Genomic DNA, 6,877 nt, shown 5'->3' on the forward strand with positions numbered 1-6,877 from the left:
GAAGAGGGTGGAGGCGATAGAATGAATGGCATCTGTCACTTACTGTCTCCCTCTGTAGATACAAAGATAGAGGCCATGATAGCTATTGGGGTGACACTGGCTGAGAGCCTGAACCCCAACCAAGCTGCTTTGGGGTGGGCCCTTCCCCTCTCCTTCACCTTGTTTGGTGCTGGGACTGGAGCCTTGCGAACACCTGGCATTCACTCCCGCTGGGAACGTTGGCTCTCCTGATGGACAGAGTCACCTCAGACCAGAGTCCTCGGGACAGAAGAGGAGGAAGAGGGCCGAGGCGGTGTCGTGATAGTAGCTGGCCAATTTAATGTGAAGCATGCCCCATCTGGGGACATTTTCATGGCATGGGCTGAGGTTATACTTCTAAATGAATGGAGGTGATCAGGCAGTAGGTACAGATCTATAATAACGTTACCACCTAGTGCTTGCTATAGAATACTGTGCTCTAGTGAACTACATGGATTACATTTGAGCCACACGTGAGAACCCCTAAAAGTGAAATTGCTTTGAATGTGTTACTTACCTTGACTCTTAGCTTGTTGGGGACAGTAATCAGAACCCTGTGTTTACTCCTGTTGCCTGCGCCTGCTAACCCATAGCCACGCGTGGTGTATCTCCATCCATGTTTGACAGGCCAGTGTCCAGATGGGCAAAACCTGCTGGGAGCTCTACTAACTAGAACATGGCATCCAGCCCGATGGCCAGATGCCAAGTGACAAGACCATTGGCAGGGGAGAAGACTCCTTCAACACCTTCTTCAGTGAGTCAGGCGCAAGCAAGTATACGTCCAGGACAGTGTTTGTAGATCTGAAACCTACAGTCATTGATGAAGTCTGCACTGGTACCTACCGCCCACTCTTCTGCCCAGAGTGGTTTATCACAGGCAAGAAAGATGCCACCAATAGCCATGCCTGCAGACACTAACCATTGGTAAGGAGATCACTGACCTCGTCTTGGACTGAATTTGGAAACTGGCCGACCAGTGCACAGGTCTTTAGGGATTCTTGGTTTTCCATATACTTGGTGAGGGAACTGGTTATGGGTTTACCTCCCTGCTGAGGAAACATCTCTCTGACGATTATGGAAAGAAGTCCAAGCTGGAGGTCTCCACCCAGCACCCAGGTTTCCACAGCTGTAGTTGAGACCTACAACTCCATCCTCACCACCCACACCATCCTGGGGCACTCTGATTGTGCCTGCATGGTTGACAATGAGCCCATCTGTGACATCTGTTGTAGAAACCTCAATACAGGGTCTGGCAATAGTAGGTTTACAGTTGTCCATGTGGAAAATAACACAATAATTAATAAATAATAAAAGAATAAACTGTTTCGCATACTCACAACTGTAAACCTACTTTTGCCCCACCCTGTATTGAGTGCCCGACCTGGACTAACTTTAACTGTCTTATTAGCCAGACGGTGTCCTCCATCACTGCTTCCCTCAGGTTTGATGGAGCCCTGAATGTTGATCTGACCAAATCCTAGACCAATCCCCGCATCCACTTCCCTCTGGCCACACATGCCCCTGTCCTCGCTGCTGAGAAAGCCCACCATGAACAGCTTTGTAGCAGAGATAAGCAATGTGTGTGTTGAGACAGCCAGATGGTGAAATATGACCCTTGCCACGGCTTGCTGCTGCCTGTGGTACCATGGTGACATGGTTCCCAAAGATGTCAGTGCTGCTACTGCCACCATCAAGATCAAGCACGGCATCCAGTTTGTGGACTGGTGCCCCCCTGGCTTCACAGTTGGCAATGATTAGCAGTCTCCCACTGTGGTACCTGGTGGAGACGTGCCAAAGTACAGCGAGCTGTGCGGATGCTGAGCGACACCACAGCTACTGCTGAGGCCTGGGCTCGCCGGGACCACAGGTTTGACCTGATGTACTCCAAGTGTGCCTTTGTCCACCGGTCTGTGGGTGAAGGCACAGAGGAAGGAGAGTTTTCTTTCTTTTTCTTTTTTTTCTAATTTTTTTTCTTTATTGATTTTAGAGAGAGGAGGAGAGAGGGAGAGAGAGACAGAAACATCGATGAGAGAGAATATAGATTGGCTGCCTCCTGCATGCCCCTCACTGGGGATCTGGCCCACAACCTGGGTATGTGCCCTGACCAGGAATCAAACCGGCAACTTCTTGGTGCATGGGTCGATGCTCAACCACTGAGCCACACCGGCCGGGCTTTTCTTTTTTTAATATTTACTTATTAATCCTCACCCAAGGATATTTTTCCATTGAGAGAATGGAGGGTAGGAGGGAGGGAGAGAGAGAAACTTCCATGTGAGAGAGACACATCGATTGGTTGCCTCCTGCACAACCCTGGCCAGGGCCAGGGATCAAACCTGCAACCCAGGTACATGTCCTTGACAAGGATCGAACCTGTGACCCTTTGGCCCATGGGCTGACGCTCTCACAGCTGAGCCAAACTGGCCAGTGAGAACATCCTTTGAGAAGGATTATGAGGATACTATCAAAAGCGAGGGGAGGAGGAAGAACACTAATTACCATTTCTGTCAGCCCTGCAACATGTCCTACTCTGAACTTCATCTTCCACAGCTGACAGGCGTTAAAGCTTTCTGGTTCGATTGTCTTCACTTTTACCTGTGATCATGTTTCTCTTTTTCATGTGTACCTGTAAGATTTCCCCCTCATATCTCAAAGTAAAGGCATTGAGAAAAGAAAAAAGAAAAAAAAAAAAGCGAAATACTTTGGCTGGCCCAGTATTTGTCAAGCTGAGGGTTGGTGAAAGTGGAGGATATTGGAGAAAATAAACAAGAAGAAAAGTCTTTCTTGGTTCCCAGATTGTGCGTAACTTAAAGAGGAGAAATGCCCGGTCTCTGTTTAGTGGTAGAAAATGTCCTTTGATTGTCACTGACAACCTGGAAGATGCCCTCAAGATCATTTATCCGAACCTCTGCCATTTGCAGCTTGGCTGAGGGTGCAGTGACATGCCCAAAGTCACACAGTCTCCGCCAACATCACCTGGCTGAGCAGACATGCTAGAGACCCATCTGGCTGGCAGGTGGAAGGTTCATCCCAGTGGGTCACAGCCTGGCCTGAGGTCCCCACAGCCCTGTCAGTGCTTGTCAGCATGTTCTTGTTTCTGAGTTCTAGGGGTGGAAAATCAGGTTTGAGTCTCAAAACCCCACAACCCATTCTCTTCTTCCCAGCAGGACCTCAGAAGCCTCACAAAATGGGCTCCTGATCGCCAAACTGTTGAAGTTGATTTGTAATTAAGGGAGCTAATAATTTACAAGGGAGACACAGACTATTCCAGAATCTTTTTACAAGGTAATAGTCCTCCTTGTGAAATAAAAAACATAATAGGAAAATTACCTAACAGGCAGAAAATTATATAGCAGGAATAATAGGCCTAGTAAAATTGATTTAATATTGAGGCTGGGAAATCTATTGTTGTCCCTCTCATGTCCCCCTTTTTTATCACGGGAAAGAGTTTTGTCTTGGGATGTTAGCTCTGAATTAGCCGTGTGCCTCTGGGCAAGTTGTTTAACCATCTGATATTTCATTTCTCCATAGTTCTAGTGGGGATACCTACCAAATATAGTCTCTTTCTCTTAGATGGTGTTGCATGCACTAGATTTGGGTTCTCAAATACCGTTAAGTGGACTGTAATTTTCATTAGTCCTTTGCTAGGTGAAAAGGTCAATGTAGTAAGTTTTCATCATGCTAAATTCATTGAAATATTTAATGTTAAAATATCCTTTATGTCATTAAATTATAGTGATGAGATATTATCTTTTTTTTTTTTTTAATGTACTGCTCTGGCCAGTGTAGCTCAGTTGATTGAGCATCATCTTGGGCACCGAAAGGTCGCTGGTTCGATTCCTGGTTAGGGCACATGCCCAGGTTGGTGGTTCAGTCCCCAGGCATCATGGGAGGCAACCAATCAATGCCTTTCTCTTGCATGGATGATTTTTTTTCTCTCTCTCTCTAAAACCAATAAAAACATATTTTAAAAAATGTCCTTACTGCCCTGGCTGGTTTGGCTCAGCGGTTAGAGCGTCGGCCTGTGGTCCAGAGAGACCCAGATTCGGTTCCCACTAAGGGCATGTACCTCGGTTGCAGTCTGTCCCCAGCCCTGGTTGGGTCGTACGGGTGGCAGCCACTCGATGTATACCTTTTACATCAATGTTTCTCTCTCTCTCTCTCCCTCCCGCTCTGTCTAAACAAAAAATGAAAAAATGTCCTTGGGTGAGGATAAAAAAAATGTCCTTACTTAGCGGTATAAATTGGTCTCTTAATCTAGTCACCCAGGATTTGTGCCCACACAGGATCGAGCAACTCCAGCCAAATAAGGAGGTGTACCCTTTTTTGCTTTCAGGTCTTCTATTTGGTTAGTGGTTTCTATGAATTTAGGAATAAAATCTGTAATTTCTAAAACATAAAATTTAATGTTACTTAGTCTTGTACTTCTAATTTGTCCCAAGAGGGACTGTTATCATCGAATGGCAACTAGTTTTTTGTGGCGTTTTTCTTTTCCACCTGCCTAACATATCTATCTTTGTCGCCCTTCTTCGAATAGTCCAATGTCAGGAGACTGGGGTCATATAAGACCTTTAATAGGGACATAACAGGTTCAGATATTATGACTGAACCTGGTTGGAGTCCCTAGCTCCTTTTTGGGAGGTTTGTCCAGCAGGCAGAGCCAGCAGAAGGGAACTTTGGAGCCAGCACAGCAGGCTCAAGAGTCAGAAAATTCCAGAACCAGTAGGACAGATGGGTGACGCTGCTGAGAAAGACATCAGCCTATGGCTTTATGTGAGAAGAGAAAGTAAGAGGGAGGGAGGAAGGTGGAAAAGAAGGGAGGGTCAGAGAGAGAGAGGGAGGGAGGAAGATGGGGATTATTATTTGAGCCAGGCCAGTTCTTTAAATAAAAAAAATTATATTTCCCTCTAGAGGAAAAAAAAAAAAAACGAAAACTCACAGTTAAAATTTGGGAGCTCTACGGCGAGGGGACCCTGTTGTATTGAGAGGCAGAGCTATTTAAATAATAGCCCCCAGGCACCACTTCTGGTGCACACAAGCTGTTCTGCTCTGGAAACTTGGGTAGAGGGGAAGGGAGAGGGAGAAGGAGCCTCGGTCAACCAGCTAAAGCCCAGGTTGGGTAGGTGAGGCTGTGAGCCTCAGGTAACTGGTAACTTGGGCGAGAGCACCCTCAGGGTAGACACCCTCACCCTGTTCCTCATCCTCTTCCTCATCTACTTCAGTGCTGAGCCAGCCAGCCAAAGCCAAGGTTCCCACCCCATTGACAAGCTCGCAAAGGCTTTTTTGCAACCCATCGTTGTAGACTGCAACTATTTTGATTCTTTTGAATCTTTCTGTAATCAGAGGAGGCTGAAAACCCAAGCTGGGCTTTTTTTTGGGCAACTTTCTGGGCTGCCCCCTCCTCGGAACCGTTGGGGAGGAATGTTATTCCAGCGTAGCTGAGGGTGCTTGCAGTCGCGGCCCTGGGAAGATGAGCTGAAGGTGGAGGAGATATTCCTTTGATTGCTTTGAAAGGATCTAGGCCCGTACTTCTGCTTTGGAGGTAAGACTATGGTTGGACAGGGGAAGATAGCCACATCCCTCATCCTCATATGTCCTAATAGTTGAAAAATCTTGGTGATGTTTGGTGTGGTGGTTGTGTTAGTGGTGGAGGTAGGGGGTTTTGGTCCCTGACATGCACAGAATGTGGGTTAGTTCCAGCTGTGTGCTCGAAGAGGTGAATTCAGACTACCCTCCTCCTCTGTCTGGACTAGCCGCCTAACTAGCTTTCTTGCTTCAGTGGCGCAAAAGCTGCTCTGCGGCCTCACAAGAAGAGCTGTGAGGTCTTATTTCAGTTTTTGGCAGCCTGTTTACAAGTCACAGGTATTGTGAGTGTCTCTAGGTCCTGAGACAATGCCTTCCCCCTCCCCTGTCCACTCCTAGTGCGAGGCAACTGCTTTCCTCTGCACCCTGATGCTGTGTGACAGCAATAGCTTCACTGCTTCTTAGAGCAGGTGCCTACACGTTTGCTCGTGACCAACTATCTGAATCCAGTACCCCAGGTTTCCAGAGGCCACAGGAAGAAAAGCGTGGCTAAGAGACCCTGGTTGATTCAGAAAAAAAAAAAAAGAGTGGGAAGTTTTTGTAGAAACTGGCTCTTTTGTTTTATCAAAATCACTAATTTCACTTCAGTCCATGCTCATGACATTTATTCATTTTCTTGTTTGAATCATCACTTAGTGTTGCTGTTGGATTTTAATCATCTATTGGCAAAACTCTTGACCAGTATTCAGGCAAATAGCTCCCAAAACAAGGGAAAATAACCCTTGTATATGTGTGGGAGTGGGGTGGGGTGGAGGTGGGGTTTGGGGAGCTCTGGCAGCCTGCAACTTGGTATTTATCCAGAATCATAAAGACTTTTGAAAAGCTTCACAAGTAGAAAAAGCTCTCCAAGAGACTGATTTACAAAATGCCAGCTAGGGCCCAACCTCACTCTCTAAAGACGTGAGTTTCTGGAGGAGTGGATTTTAGGAGCCTCGGAACAAAGCCTAGATTTGGGAAATGTAAGGAGGACAGATGAAGCAAAGAATTTCTTTGCTTTACTTACGGAAGGATTGAAAAAGGAAGCCTGAGAGTGAAGATATGGGGGAAGGGCACTCGTCCCTGTGTTGAAAGAACAGAAAAGGACCATATTTTGCTTTTAACGTTTTTGGTGCAAGGCAGATGGACTGTTGATTGACACTAAATAAATCCTTGAATAAATGAATCTCTCTGGCACTGGGGAGGGGTGATGAGGAGTAGTGGGGGGATGGTGGGAAGTGGCTTGTGCATATGGAACAGATAACTCTTTAAGGAAAGGGGGATTAAAAGCAAGAACTTCATG

General features: G+C 46.5%; 1 pseudogene; it reads left to right on the plus strand.

Annotated features, from left to right (window-relative positions):
- The first annotated feature begins 627 nt into the window (after positions 1 to 627).
- LOC118626723 lies at positions 628 to 3,242 on the plus strand (annotated as a pseudogene).
- The last annotated feature ends 3,635 nt before the right edge of the window (positions 3,243 to 6,877 follow it).

The sequence above is a fragment of the Molossus molossus genome, unplaced genomic scaffold (assembly GCF_014108415.1).
Source record: "Molossus molossus isolate mMolMol1 unplaced genomic scaffold, mMolMol1.p scaffold_m16_p_12, whole genome shotgun sequence".
NCBI classification, from domain to species: Eukaryota; Metazoa; Chordata; class Mammalia; order Chiroptera; family Molossidae; genus Molossus; species Molossus molossus.